The sequence below is a fragment of the Lissotriton vulgaris genome, chromosome 10 (genome assembly GCF_964263255.1).
Source record: "Lissotriton vulgaris chromosome 10, aLisVul1.2, whole genome shotgun sequence".
Taxonomy (NCBI): Eukaryota; Metazoa; Chordata; class Amphibia; order Caudata; family Salamandridae; genus Lissotriton; species Lissotriton vulgaris.
This window is the reverse complement of record NC_141698.1, coordinates 894,653,220-894,668,765: the sequence shown is the minus strand read 5'-3', so window position 1 is coordinate 894,668,765 and position 15,546 is coordinate 894,653,220.

Below are 15,546 nucleotides of genomic sequence, written 5' to 3'. Positions count from 1 at the left end.
TCCTGCGGGGCGTCTGAGGACTCAGCCCGGCTCAATGAATAGGCCAGGTGCTACTGCCTAGCTCCACCCACCACAGACCCAGGATGTTGGGAAATCCCCGGCATAGACAAAGGGATCAAAGACGAAAAGGGGTATAAGAGAAGGACCCCTGAACTAGGAAATCAGATCACTTCTGACAAGGAACCCTGTAACCAAGGACAAGAGGCCTGCTGATCTAAAGGACTGCCTACCCCTTCTGCCAGTGTGCTGTTGTTGGGGGAATCCTGCAGTGCTTCTTTATTTTTGCCAAGGAACCAGGAGAGAGGAACTGTGTGTGTACTCTCACGCTTGCTAAGAAAATCTCCAAGGACTGGAAGAGTGCCAGTCTCCTGCTGAAGTCACAGGGCTAAAGGACTTCACCTGCTAAAAGTGCTATTTGCTGGAAGTGTGAATCCAGCACCTCTGAAAGAACCAGCAATCACGACGACCGGACGGTGGGCCCGACCGACGCCAGCAGCAACGCCAGTGAGTGGGAGTACGGCTCTAGCTCCAGAGGACCTCGTGTCTGCACCGCTGCTGATCGCATCACCTGTGTGCCCCTTCGACGCCGTGAGCGCTGCTCACTCTGTGCAACTGCATCATCGACGACGCCTGCTGAGGCCTGATCGACACCGAAGACGCGACGCCGGATTGCTCGACGCCGCTGATCATCGTGTGCTTCATTTTCCTAAGGTACTGTGTTGTTGGGGGTCAGTGTGACTCCAGGCCCGACGTAGCGCTCCTCGCGGTCGCCGCCGAACCTGTGGATTAACTTTGCCTCGACGTTGTGTAACTCCCGTGTGAGTTACCCTGTTGCTAAGAACTGTGTTTCCAAGAAGAAGATTTGCTTGATACTAAAAGACTTTTGTGCTAAAGAAGAAACTGCCTTTGAACTATCCTTTTTCCTTCCCAACGTATTTATTCCGATTGTGTACAGTTTTGCCGTTATTTGGTCTTGTGCTAAGCCTTATATAAAAATACTTATTTTTATAATACTACGGTGTCGTGTCCATTTGTAGTGTATTCACTGTATTACTGTATGTGGTCATAATTGCTTAACGCACAGCCCCTGAGATAAGCCTGTTCTGCTCTGCCAAGCTACCAAGGGGGTGAGCAGGGGTTATCAAAGGGTGTGATCCCCTTGCCCTGACTAGAAAAGGAGTGTCCCTATTTGTCAGAAGTGTATACCTCTGCCAACTAGAGACAGCCGGTTCTAACATTGGTGGGTCAGCGGTGAGGATTTGGACTTTGCATTTATGACCCATGTACAGAGATTAGTGTGCGCTACATAGTGAAAGCAGACCATAACGCAGTCACAATCCGATTCGGAAGGATCGTATTTTTGCTCTCCGCTTTTCTGAAACTTGATTTTCTGAACACTGCCAGTTTTAACCATGAGTGACAACGGAGTCACTGCCCCTGCTATCGTTGTTGTAGAAGAGTTCGAGAGGAGTAAGCTAAAGAAATACAAGAAAGATGAGCTGAAACACTTTTGCAACCAGTTTGAAGTTCCTACCACCGGCCTCTCGAGAAAAGATGATTTTTATAAAGCATTGCAGGCCTGGTGGGAGTCCAGAAATCCCTCTGATGTGGTGGTGGTACCCACAGAGGAAGGGGATGAGGAGGTGCCAGTGAATGGACCTGTGCCCTCTCCCGGAAGCAGTGTTTCCTCCAAAGGTCTTTCCCCTGAAGAAAGAGAAGAAAGGGCGAAAGAGCGAGCTTACAACATGGAGATGGCAAGGCTAAAGATAAATGGGCAGTTGGAGTTAGAGAATGCAAGAGGTAGAAGGTAAGCTGATTTAGAGATCAAAAAGTTGGAGTTTGAACGAGAGAAGTTAGCTTTGGAGCTTGAAGCCAGGTTGAGGGAGCTGGATATCCAAGCTAAAAAGTTAGAGTTGAATCCCTCTGGTGGCAGCATTCCATCCGAGCCTGCAGAAAGTAAGTTTTACTTCCCGAAAGATGTGATCAAAGATTACAATAAGAATGAAGATATTGGTCAATGGTTTAAAGCATATGAGTTAGCATTGTTGGCCCACCAGGTCCCTGAGAAGAATTGGGGAGCGGGGTTGTGGGGTCGCTTTGTGAATGAGGGAAGAGATACCCTGTTAGACATGCCTGTTGCGGATAGGATGTCGTATGCTCATATGAAAGATGCTTTAATGTTGCGATATGGTTTAACCCCCGAGCAGTACAGACAAGCTTTTAGAGAATGTAAGAAGTTGCCTGGTACGACGTGGGTTGAATATGTGTCTTATTTTTGCAGAGCCATGGATGGTTGGGTAAAGGGCAGCAAAGTGGAAAGTTATGAAGCTCTTTATGATTTGTTTGCTTGGGAGCACTTGTCTAATAACTGTTTTCCAGAGCTGCGCCAGCACCTGATTGATAGCAAGATATCTAACCCTAGAAAACTTGCTGAGGAGGCGGACCGCTGGGTCAGTACCAGGGTCCACAAGGGTCCAGTGGGAGACTCAGCCAAAGGTGGGCAGGGTCCCCAGCAGAAGAGTGGGGGGGACAAGGGTAAACAGAAGGAGTCTCAGAAAGGGCCCCAAAGTAATCCCCAAGGGAACCAAGGGAAAGGTTCCCAGCCTCCCCCTGAGAAGAAGCCAGGGGCCCCGATGGGTAAACCTGTTCATAGGGGCCCCCTAACCTGCTACGGTTGTGGGCAGGTGGGACACCGGTTTTATGACCCCCAGTGTCCCAAAAAGAATTCGAATGCACCGCCGCGTGCACCCCCTCGTCAGTTGGCGAGTGTAGCCTTGGGAGGGGAGGAGATGGTTGTCCATGGTGGGAGGGGTCCCGCAGAAATGTCCCTGGTCTCGCTAGGAGACATGCAAATGGTCCATCCACCCCCTCTGCCTAGTAACACTAGTAAATATAGGCAGTGGGTGACCATTAATGGCCATAGAGTGGAAGCTCTCAGAGACACCGGAGCGAGTGTGACAGCTGTCAAGTGTCACTTGGTGTCCAGAGAGCAGGTGGTTCCCCACGCATTCTACCCCGTGATAGCTGCCGACAACTCCCAGAAAGAGTGTGAGGTGGCTCAGGTTTCCTTTGAATGGGGGGGAGTTTCAGGTACTCTTCAGGTTGCTGTGAGGCCCGCCATGCCTGTCGATTGTCTCCTGGGCAATGATTTAGAAGACTCCCCTTGGGCTAAGGAGGAGAGAGCGGCGCACTTGAAAATGTTGGGTGTGACAGAGTGGGTGTGTGCAACCACTCGATCGTTGACAGCGAGTGAGGGTGTTGATGGGGTCCCGGAGCCTGAAAGTACGGCCGAGGACCCAGCTGTGAAGAGAAGAGGCAGGAGGCGCGGGAAACCGGCCCCCGTAGTTCCCGTGGTCCAGAAGGAGGTAGACCCCGAGGGGGATGCCCTGGAGCCCACAGGGGAACAAATTGCCGAACTGGGAGATCTGCCCGAGCTGACCCATTGGCAGCAGGATGGTGGTCCCTCCAGGGAGGAATTCTGTGCGGAACAGAAAGTGTGCCCTTCTCTTGTGGGCATGAGGCAGCAGGCCTCAGCCCAATCCTCAGGTGATCAGTCAGGGTCACATTTTGTGTACTGGGAGAACGACCTCCTGTATAGCGAGCCTAAGGCTGCTGAGCCTGGGTCAGCCCGTGTGCTGGTGGTACCCCAGCGCTTCAGAGCCTTCCTACTGGGTTTGGCTCATGACGTACCGTTAGCTGGACATCTGGGGCAGGACAAGACCTATGACAGGCTTGTCACCCATTTCTATTGGCCTCAGATGCGTAGGGATGTAGACATCCATTGCAAGACTTGTCGCACTTGCCAGGCAAGTGGGAAAAGCGGAAGGAAGCAGAAGGCTCCCCTCCAACCTTTTCCAGTGGTCAGCACCCCCTTTGACCGGGTGGGTATTGACATTGTTGGGCCCCTGGACCCCAAGACAGCCCTGGGCAACAGGTTCATCCTGGTCTTGGTGGACCATGCCACGAGGTACCCGGAAGCCATCCCTCTCAGAACAGTGATGGCCCCCGTGGTGGGACGGGCACTGATGGGTGTTTTCTCCCGGATGGGGTTCCCCAGAGAGGTGGTGTCCGACCGAGGCACCAACTTCATTTCGAACTATATGAAGTCTCTGTGGAAGGAGTGTGGGGTAACCTACAAGTTCACCACTCCTTACCACCCTCAAGGAAATGGGCTGGTTGAGAGATTCAACCGGACCCTGAAAGGCATGATTATGGGTCTTGAAGAACCAATGAGGCGGAAATGGGACGTCCTCTTGCCATGCCTGTTGTTTGCTTACCAAGAGGTGCCGCAGAAGGCTCTAGGGTTCAGCCCCTTTGAGCTCTTATACGGTCACCCGGTAAGAGGGCCTTTGAGTCTGGTCAAAGAAGGCTGGGAGCAATCTCCCAGGAAACCTCCCCAGGATGTATACAGCTACATGCTGGCCTTTCGGAACCAGACTCGGCGCTTCAGAGAACTTGCTCAGGCAAATCTGGAGGCCAGCCAGGAGGAGATGAAGCGTTGGTACGACCGGAATGCCACTCTGGTAGAGCTTCAGCCTGGTCAGGAAGTGTGGGTCATGTCCCCCGTGGAACCTTGTGCGCTCAAGGACAGGTGGACTGGACCGTTTAAGGTTGTGGAGAAAAAGAGCGATGTCACCTACCTGGTGGACTTGAAATCTCCCAGGAATCCCTTGCGGGTCCTGCATGTCAACCGTTTGAAGCCCCACTTAGAAAGGTCCGAAGTGGGCATGCTCCTAGCTACAGATGATGGAACGGAGGAGGAGAGTGAGCCTCTTCCTGACCTCCTGTATGCTAAAGAGCAAGACGGGTCAGTGGATGGTGTGGTCCTCTCTGACACACTGACCCTTGAGCAGAGACAGGATTGTCACCAACTGTTGGGGCAATTCCCGGATCTGTTTTCCTTGGTTCCGGGTGTCACGCATTGGTGTGTCCATGACGTTGACACCGGAGACAGCCCTCCCGTGAAGCACAAGGCTTACAGGGTGACTGACAAGGTCCGAGCGTACATTAAGGAGGAGGTCTCCAAAATGTTCGCGTTAGGGGTGATTGAGTCCTCTAGCAGTCCTTGGGCCAGCCCAGTGGTCTTGGTCCCGAAGGCTGCAGCGCCTGGTGCTTCACCCGAACTCCGGTTCTGCGTGGACTACCGAGGGCTCAATTCGGTCACGAAGACTGACGCGCACCCCATCCCCAGAGCTGATGAGCTCATCGATCGGTTGGGGGCTGCCCGGTACCTTAGTACGTTCGATTTAACGTCTGGGTACTGGCAGATCGCCTTGACTGATGGGGCAAAGGAGAGGTCAGCATTCTCCACACCAGATGGGCTATACCAGTTCCGGGTGATGCCCTTTGGGATGAAGAATGCCCCTGCCACCTTCCAGAGGTTGGTCAACCGGGTCTTGGCTGGGCTGGAGGAATTCAGTGCCGCCTACCTGGACGACATCGCAGTGTTCAGCGCCAGCTGGGAGGAACACTTGCGCCACCTCCAGGAAGTGTTGTTGGCCCTGCGCGGAGCAGGCCTCACAATCAAAGCCAGTAAGTGCCAGATTGGGCAGGGTTCTGTGGTGTACTTGGGGCACCAAGTAGGGAGCGGCAAGGTTGCCCCCCTGCAACCCAAGATTGATACCATCCTGGCTTGGGCGCCGCCCAAAACCCAAACGCAGGTGAGAGCCTTCTTAGGACTCACGGGTTATTACAGGAGGTTTGTCAAGGATTACGGTAACATCGTGCACCCCTTGACGTCGCTGACTTCCAGGAAGCAGCCACGAAATGTGATCTGGACTGACGCCTGTCAGACGGCCTTTGACACCCTGAAAGCTGCAATGTGCACAGCACCTATACTCCAGGCACCCGACTTTTCGAAAGAATTCATTGTTCAGACGGACGCTTCAGAGCATGGCGTGGGGGCTGTTCTAGCTCAGGTGAATGAAGAGGGCCGAGACTTGCCTGTAGCCTTCATCAGTAGGAGGTTACTTCCCAGGGAAACGAGGTGGAGTGCGATAGAGAGAGAAGCCTTTGCTGTGGTCTGGGCGCTGAAGAAGCTAAGACCCTACCTGTTTGGGACTCACTTCCGGGTTCAGACCGACCACAGGCCCCTCAGATGGTTGATGCAAATGAGGGGTGAGAATCCAAAACTGTTGAGGTGGTCCATTGCTCTACAGGGGATGGACTTCACGGTGGAACACCGCCCTGGTACAGATCACGCCAATGCTGATGGTCTGTCCAGATTTTTCCGCCTTAGTGATGAGGACTCCCTAGGTTAAGGGTAGTTCTCCCCACATTTCAGCTGGAAGGGACACGTGTTAGACCTGACATCATTGGCTTGAGTCTCTCCTCCATTTTTTCTGTTTACCTCTACTGTTTTACGATGTTTTGCTGGTATATGCTTTGGGCGCCGTGTCACTGCTGATCAGTGCCATAGCGCAAGTGCTCCCTATGTTAAATTGATGTATCTATTGTATCCATGTTTGGCTTGTTTGGTTTACTGTCAGTCCCTAGTCTAGTGCACCAAGAGTGCCGGGGCTTGTAAATACAAATGCCGCTCGTGGGCTTGCAGCACGTGTTGTGCCACCCACAGGAGCGGCCTCGTAAAAGAATGTCTACGGGTCGGTCATTGCGAGACCCACGTGCAGTCTAGTGCTGTCACGCAGGCTGCGCAAGTATACCTACTTGCCAGCCCTCCAAACCTTCCCTTGGCTTCATGTTAGTCGCCCCTATGGTAGGCCTTCGGGCAGGGTGCATTGTAAGTCTGAGGTAGGACACGCCTGACCAAGTTGGCATGTCCTGATAGTGAATTACCGCCATCTTGGTCCTTCACTATTGCGAGGTAGCCTGCTCTCCATTGATTAGAATGGGCCGCCGGGATTATTAGTACTATGATCCTAGCTGGCTCGGGGAGCATGGTGCAATGTCGAGTTTGGTATCCCTGAACTCGGGGTTCAATTACGCATCCGTTGGTGTGGATGGTTTTTGGACTCTGGGTCCGAAAATGGCACTTTTAGAAAGTGTCTATTTTCTTGTCTAACCATATCTGGTCTCTGCTGGTCTTACATGTGTGTGACAGGAGCTGGGTGGCTCCAAGAGGTCTGGATGAGTCAGTGTGGGATGAGTGGGACATTTACGTTGAGTGTAGGGGGAGAGTAGTTGTTGATAGCCTGCCTTGCCTGATACAATGCTGGCTCCACCTCCTGCCAAGCGACTGATGGCTCTGTGCCTGCCATGGACGATCCTAGCCCCACCTCCTGCCAGGAGGGCGATAGCTCTGCTCCTGCCAGTGTCAATGCTGGCTCCACCTCCTGCGGGGCGTCTGAGGACTCAGCCCGGCTCAATGAATAGGCCAGGTGCTACTGCCTAGCTCCACCCACCACAGACCCAGGATGTTGGGAAATCCCCGGCATAGACAAAGGGATCAAAGACGAAAAGGGGTATAAGAGAAGGACCCCTGAACTAGGAAATCAGATCACTTCTGACAAGGAACCCTGTAACCAAGGACAAGAGGCCTGCTGATCTAAAGGACTGCCTACCCCTTCTGCCAGTGTGCTGTTGTTGGGGGAAACCTGCAGTGCTTCTTTATTTTTGCCAAGGAACCAGGAGAGAGGAACTGTGTGTGTACTCTCACGCTTGCTAAGAAAATCTCCAAGGACTGGAAGAGTGCCAGTCTCCTGCTGAAGTCACAGGGCTAAAGGACTTCACCTGCTAAAAGTGCTATTTGCTGGAAGTGTGAATCCAGCACCTCTGAAAGAACCAGCAATCACGACGACCGGACGGTGGGCCGACCGACGCCAGCAGCAACGCCAGTGAGTGGGAGTACGGCTCTAGCTCCAGAGGACCTCGTGTCTGCACCGCTGCTGATCGCATCACCTGTGTGCCCCTTCGACGCCGTGAGCGCTGCTCACTCTGTGCAACTGCATCATCGACGACGCCTGCTGAGGCCTGATCGACACCGAAGACGCGACGCCGGATTGCTCGACGCCGCTGATCATCGTGTGCTTCATTTTCCTAAGGTACTGTGTTGTTGGGGGTCCGTGTGACTCCAGGCCCGACGTAGCGCTCCTCGCGGTCGCCGCCGAACCTGTGGATTAACTTTGCCTCGACGTTGTGTAACTCCCGTGTGAGTTACCCTGTTGCTAAGAACTGTGTTTCCAAGAAGAAGATTTGCTTGATACTAAAAGACTTTTGTGCTAAAGAAGAAACTGCCTTTGAACTATCCTTTTTCCTTCCCAACGTATTTATTCCGATTGTGTACAGCTTTGCCGTTATTTGGTCTTGTGCTAAGCCTTATATAAAAATACTTATTTTTATAATACTACGGTGTCGTGTCCATTTGTAGTGTATTCACTGTATTACTGTATGTGGTCATAATTGCTTAACGCACAGCCTCTGAGATAAGCCTGTTCTGCTCTGCCAAGCTACCAAGGGGGTGAGCAGGGGTTATCAAAGGGTGTGATCCCCTTGCCCTGACTAGAAAAGGAGTGTCCCTATTTGTCAGAAGTGTATACCTCTGCCAACTAGAGACAGACGGTTCTAACAGTAGGGTTTGGTGCTTTTTCACTGTAGGGGCCTTTTTAACATTAATTGTTTATATTTACTACTTTTCAATATCAAGTATGCTCCCTTATGGGCAGCAAGGCCTCCCCGAGGGTGACATAAATATTTAAAAGGAAGGTTTTGACCTTCCTAGCAATGGTTTTATTTGATAGATCGAATCGCAGTTTGAAAGCTGCTTTAGTTAAGCTACAGTGGTAGGTCTGAAGTCATGTTTTACACTACCACTGTAGTGATGGCACAATGGGTGCTGTAGTTCCCTAGTGACATTTAATTTTCAGGTTCTAGTAGAACATATACTAGGGACTTATAGGTGAGTACAATATGCCAATTAGGGTCATACCAATCTCATTATGTTGAAAGGAGGAACACAGGCAGGAGGAACAGAGGCAAGGGTAAAGTTCAATGGCCGCCAAAAACAATTAAGGCAAATCTCTAGGGGTACAGCACACAAAAGATGGTGATTTCTTACAATACCAATTTTGTAGACCTTCCCAAAAGAATATAGAGGAGGGCCCTTTGGTCTTGTCCAAGCATCTAAACCTTGCCTTCTGGAGCCCAACAGCACACCCCATAGGAACCATTAAAGCATGCATAACCTGAGTCCCTTGAAAAACCTAATCTCAAAAGCAAATGCAAGTGAACTAATGTTTGGATCAGCACATTATAATTACATACACTTAATGTTTTAAACTACCAACAAGCCAGGCTCTCCTCAATTCAAGGCCTGTCATTTGTTGCAGTATGCAGCTGTTGCATAACAGTAGTGAGTCAAGGGTGGAACCAGGAAACTCTTGCACAGATACTGGTAATGTAGAAGTCTGCTATGCAATCCATCTGCACATTGATTATAAAAATGCTTCCAATTGCGCTACACTTGCACGTGGTATTGAGGTGGTCCCAGTACAGCGTTGGTCCCCTCTTTGGCACCAACACCATGTGGTGTGCCTCCCAATCTACAGAACTCAGCGTTGATATTGTTCAGTACCTCATTATCAATTAGATCTGGATGTAGTCATTCATGAATCTGAGTCTGGGCATAACATGGTTGAGGACACCTGGAAAGGTTGTATGAGACATGCCACACTAACTCTGTACTGGAAGAGCCAGTAGCACAGAAATGTAACACTGCCATAATCATCACAATTGGTGAGATGGGAGTCAGAATTCTGATGTCTGGCACAAGTTCAGATTGGAATTGCTGTGCCAAAATTTCAATGGTTTTATGGTGCAGCCTGTACTTGTTAATGATGTGTCTTTCCTGCATGATCTCTAGATCCGAACGTGGTTTGTACAAAAATCAAAATATGATGACGATTAGGAGTCACTAGGACATTAGAGAACTAATACCATATTTTACATGAAAAGTGTGTGACTACAGGAGTCGCCTACCCCCACCAGATTGTGAAGTAAATTACAAACTAGAGCAGGGTAAGCTATGTGTGTTAGCATTCATGAAACTGTCACAATTTACCATGAGATATGCACGCTGGGTGATTTGCAGTGCCACCTACTCATCTCGTATTCTGTTACAGGAAGTTTTATTTTCCAGACAGCTACCGATGGAGCATGATAAAAAGCAGCAAGAATAGCAGTGTTGTTTTTGTACCCTAGGTTTATTGATGAAATCAGGGAAGGTAGAACAATTCTGTGTTGCCTGTAATTGTGTATCAATAATAATAGAAATAGGAATTTCCTGACAGCCCTGAGGAATGCCCCTGACCAGCTACATGGCACTAGTGTAGGCAAAAACATGTTGGCAAACTTCAAGGATAGTGGGGACATTGCCTCATGGTCCCAGTGTTCTGAGGTAGCTCTTACTGTTGCTCACATTCATATCCATTTATATAAAAGGAAATGCACAGGTGTAGGTTTCCACCTCGGAAACCCTCATGCAAAAGTATATTTTCAATGTAATGGTTTACCCACGGGGCAAATCTTTTTCTAATTGTGAATTTCCTCCGTTTAAACTCCCTTCTATATGGATGTATGTTGCTTTACGTTTGCTCTGGATTCCTACAAACGACCATTGTCAAGGTCAAAAACATTCAGAAAATGTTTGTGAATATCGATCAGGTGTTCACCTACTTTTACAGATCCCCCACCCTATGACATCTACAAATCCCAGTAAGTGCTCCCACAGAAATTGTAAAACACTGGTGAAATTAGATTGTTTGCACATACCATTTACCTGAATAAAACCCCAGAATTTTGCTCCCATAAATGGTGCACTTTGCCCATCAAAAACGTTCCTAGGTGCGACACAGACTTGTGTATCTAGCTAATTCTATAACACCTTCTCTGATATTCACAACCAAAACTAATGAGCTGCCTTCTTCACTCCTCTCCTCACACTCAAATCATTTGTTCAGATATTAGCAAATGTGTGCAGTTTAGAAATCAATGACCGCTGTGATGAAGCAGAATTTACAATGCTAAAATGTACAATGTACTGCAACAACTAAATAGCATTGATGTCTAAATAAAAGGCATCATAATATCACAGACCTAGCAAGAGAGAGCTGAATGAAGAGTGGAAGGAGTGACGAGTTCTGTAGTGTTGACCCGAGAGTACCTGGAGGATCAGATTAAGATCACTATTAACACAACACGGCAGGTGAAGGGAGCGGGAAGTACAAAGTTATCAGCTGAGGAAAGTTAAGAAAACACTACTATTTACTTTGGAGATGCACCAAATCCCCCTCCAAGTGCCTGATTGAAAGGAGGAGTGGAGTTAATACTAGCCAGGAGTATTGAATGAATGAGTTACGTCATGTGTACATCTTTATAATGGTTCATGTGTAGACATTGGCAGGGAAGGTGCCACAGTTTCATGTTTTAATTCGGCTGAACGAATTGTAATATCAGTATCCTTTATTTGCCTTGCTGATAAGTGGCATTTTGCCAATTTACTTACTTTATGAATATCAGTTTTCTATGATGTCTTTTTAAGCACTACGTGAAAAGTGCTCATAACAAGATCTAAGAAACCCTCTTGACATTTGGATCTTATCTACAGCCATATTAAGGTTTTAGGTTCTCAAGTTTCTGAATGAAGTCTGTATGCCTGTAAATCCTCTGATGAAATCCCAACAAGAGTTTGAGTTTAATATTAACAATACAAAATTCAATAACAGCCATGCAGCTGACTTTTCATTCTAATTCGGATTCAACATGTTGTTTTATTTTATTTTCCTAACCAATAAATATTTTTTTTCATGTATTGCTTATTCTCTTTTTACAAAACAATAACACCAATAGCGAAACAGTACAAGATAATGTGTGCACTTTACTGATTTGGATTAATTTTTAATAAATTCCACAACTGAAGTTAAAAAATATATAATTTTCTCTCTAGCATCTTTCCTGGTTATCACAAGTTGTCTTATTTGGAAGTTGGTTTCCACAAGCTCGTAAGTGGGAAATGTGAGCAGCTAAATCAATGGCCTGGTATCAATGATGGTGATCCCAATATTTAAACCAAACTATCCTTTTGAAAATAAAAAAGCTTCATGCATGGTTTCCAACGGAACTGAAAACAAACACATCTGTTTTAACGAAATGTGAAGTAACTTGGAGCAAAACATGTTACTCAATTAATAAGCGTTATTTTATTAAACAAATCCTTAAATACAATGAGAGGTGAATTAAGTCTAATAGATCTGACCTACAGAATATCCTACAAGACCCAGAAGAGCTCTTCTTAAGCAATACCCTACCCACCACCTGGGGTCGGATTGGGAGCAAAATTAGGCCTATGCACCGAAAGAAAAAGTTGCCCACATTTGTGGATAATGACCTTTTATGAAACATTGTTTAGTATCGGGAATAATTTTGGGAGAACCTCTGACACATTAAGCTTTTTAAACTCCTGGAGTCAGTAGCATTGACCAATAATAGACGCATCACTAGATACACCATTATTCCACTGCAACTCACCCACAGGTCTCCTCACCTGATCTTCAGGCCTATACTTTTCTCTACTGTGGGTGCCTGAATGTGTTAGTCACCTATGGGTCCAGAGGTCTGTACTCCCCCTCAAGTATCCCTGAATATTCTGTATTATATCAGGCCATGAGTCAGAGAACAATGTGCATCTTTTGCATCTGGAGGCTTCTGTTCACCCTCAAGGAACCAGGGGTCTTCCTCTTTTGGTTGTCACTCAGGAATCTCTCTGCAAGCAATGTCTTTGGGGATTACATACTACTTCGTACTTCATATCTTTTATACTGTGGGTAGAGAATTGATTTGAATCTTGAAAAGCTGCAGGAACTCACTCCAAATTGCTTTCATTACCCTTTTATTTGGTGTGTGACCTCTTGTTCTCCCTTTTGCCTTTTGCCCCTCTTCTAGTTCTTCCTTTTTCTCTCATACTCTACTTCTTTCTTCTCCTTAGTCTCTCTCATTCTACCTATTTGCTTCACTGAGTCTCTCACATTTCACCTCTCTCTTTTCCTATATTTCTCTACAAATCCCTCTCTTTCTGCCACTCCTGTCCCCAAGGGGCTTTTTCTTCAGTTATTTGTATATCTCTCGTGCCCTTATACCCCTGTCACTTTCTGTCTCTCCTTGAAGTTTTATCTCTGGTCTCTGTATTGCAAACCTTTCCTTTTTCTCCTGTTTTGCTATCGCCTGTCAGTCTCTTTCACATCCCTCTGCCCCTTGAATTTCTTTGTACTATACTTAATTTTATATTCTTATGTGTTCCCTTCATTGATTTGCTGCAGACACTAATGGAACTCTTCCTCTGCCTGGAGGCAGCGTTTGAACCAAAGGAGAACCAACAGGTTTTCATTGAACCTCCCTTGTATTCTTTTACAAGTGTAACTTCCAATTGGGAAGAGATGAAGATTTTGAGTTTGGGGTCCTAGAACTCACAATTTTAAAATATATCTTTTAGTGAAGTTGGTTACTAAATTGCTTACTTAAAAATGCCACCCTAAGAAAGTGGTCATTTTCTTGCTTACCATTCTGTGCCTCTGCCTGCCTGTGGAATCCATGTCCGGTTTAGACTGACTGTTGGGCTGTTTGTGCATTTACTCTAGACAGTCACACAATGGAAGCTGAGGTGAGCCCTGCATATCCAAATGGCCCATCAATAGGCTGATGGGTCTTCCTGAGCTAGAGTGGTGGGAGGAGTTGTCACTGACACCTGAATATGGCTGTTCCTGTCCTCACACAAAGCTGTCATCACACCTCTGTAGTGTGTCTGGAGCCAGTTCAGGGAATGCAGGGTCTTGTGCGCTACAAAGGCTTTCCTTTGAAGGTTGCCTACTCCAAAGACAGAAACTGGTATAAGTACTGGAGCTGTGACACTATAACTTCGGAACACCTCTGGACTAAGAGGAGATTCTGCCAAGATGAAGAGCTGGAGAAGCTGTAGGAGGGGAACTTCCACTCTGCGTGTTGCTGGCCTACTGCTTTCTGTTTCTGTATTAGAGAGTACATGAATGGAATTTGTTTTCATAATCCTGCGTATCAAGGTTCTCCAAGGCCTTGTGTGTGATTGACTCCTGTTAAGAAGTCCCAGGACCATCAAAGACATCACCTGCAATCCCTAAACTCTTCTGCTGACTGTTCGAACCTGCCAAGTGGTGCCAGTTCCAGTTCCGGGCCCTTGGAGGTGGTTTCTGATTCAAGAAAGGAAGAAAATCCATGCACCGGTCTTCAGCGCCTGTTTTTCCCACTGCAAGCTTGCTGTGCAGTTGAAAAACCAATGCATTGCTGCTGTGCGGCCGAACAATTGATGCAGCGCCTATCATGCAGCTCCAAGATCGCTGCAGTTCGAGTCCTGAGAACCATGAGATACTGACTTCGATGCTTTGCAGCTGAAGATTTGACACATCACCTGCTCGCAGCTCGGAAAATCGACAACTCGCCTCATCGACACCCCTGCATCTGGATTTTCTGCTCCTGTGTGCCAAGTTCTTCACTGATATTGCCCAGCAGTAAGGAACCAAGGCCGCGTGTCCAAATATCTGTGCATCACATTCTCTCACAGTAAGAAACCAATACAACTTCTCCCCTAAGAGTAAGGAACCAATGCATCACCTCCCCTGCGCTGCGGTAAGGAAATAATGCATCACCTTCCCTGGCAGTAAAGAACCTACACATCACCTTCCCTGGCAGTAAGGAACTGACATATCGCTTTGTTTTACGGCTCCTCACCTCCCGTGCACATGTTTTTGTCTTTGAATTTTAACTCATCCCATGTATTTGGTGCTAAAATTGACACATTCATAGTTTTCTGTTTTAAAACTTTAAAAGTGATATCTTTGTTTCTGTATGTTGGATATTTGTTGTTTTGATCTTGTTTTATTTATATAAAGACTGGTTGTTTTTCTAAATTGGTGTGGTGTCCATTTGTAGTCTTTTCACAGTGTTACAAAAGCTTTAGGCATTGCTTCTGAGATAGGCCTGACTGCTTGTGTCAAACTGCCTAGGGTGTGAGCTGGGGTTATCTTGGGTGGGTAACTACCTTACCCTAACTAGAAGGAAGGATCCCCACTTGGACAGAGTGCAAGCCACTGCCAACTAGAGACCCTCATTTCTAACACAAAGGTAGACCAGTACAATGAAGAACATCAACACAATAAAATTCACTAACCTGTAATGCAAAAAACACTGTACATTCATACATTGCAAAGGAAAGAAAAAAAGGAAACACATTGAACTGTAATGGAATAATGTAGGAATTATTTTGATACATAAATATCAACGCTAACCAGAAAATCATTTTCATATTAATGCACCTCACCATACATTAGAAAAAACACTTAGTGAGGTAACAGATGAAGGAGGAACAAAATTAGTATATAACCAACAATGCTTATCAAATGATTATTGCAATAAAATGTTATACAGTAGCAATACACTCACATAAGGGCAATTCTACCCCCTAGCAGCACGGTACTCTCCTGCTTAGTTTTAAAACCTGCTAAATAAACAGTGCCATAGAGTAACAGACCTGAGCAGTGGCGGTGCGTTCATTGGGGACATTGGGGC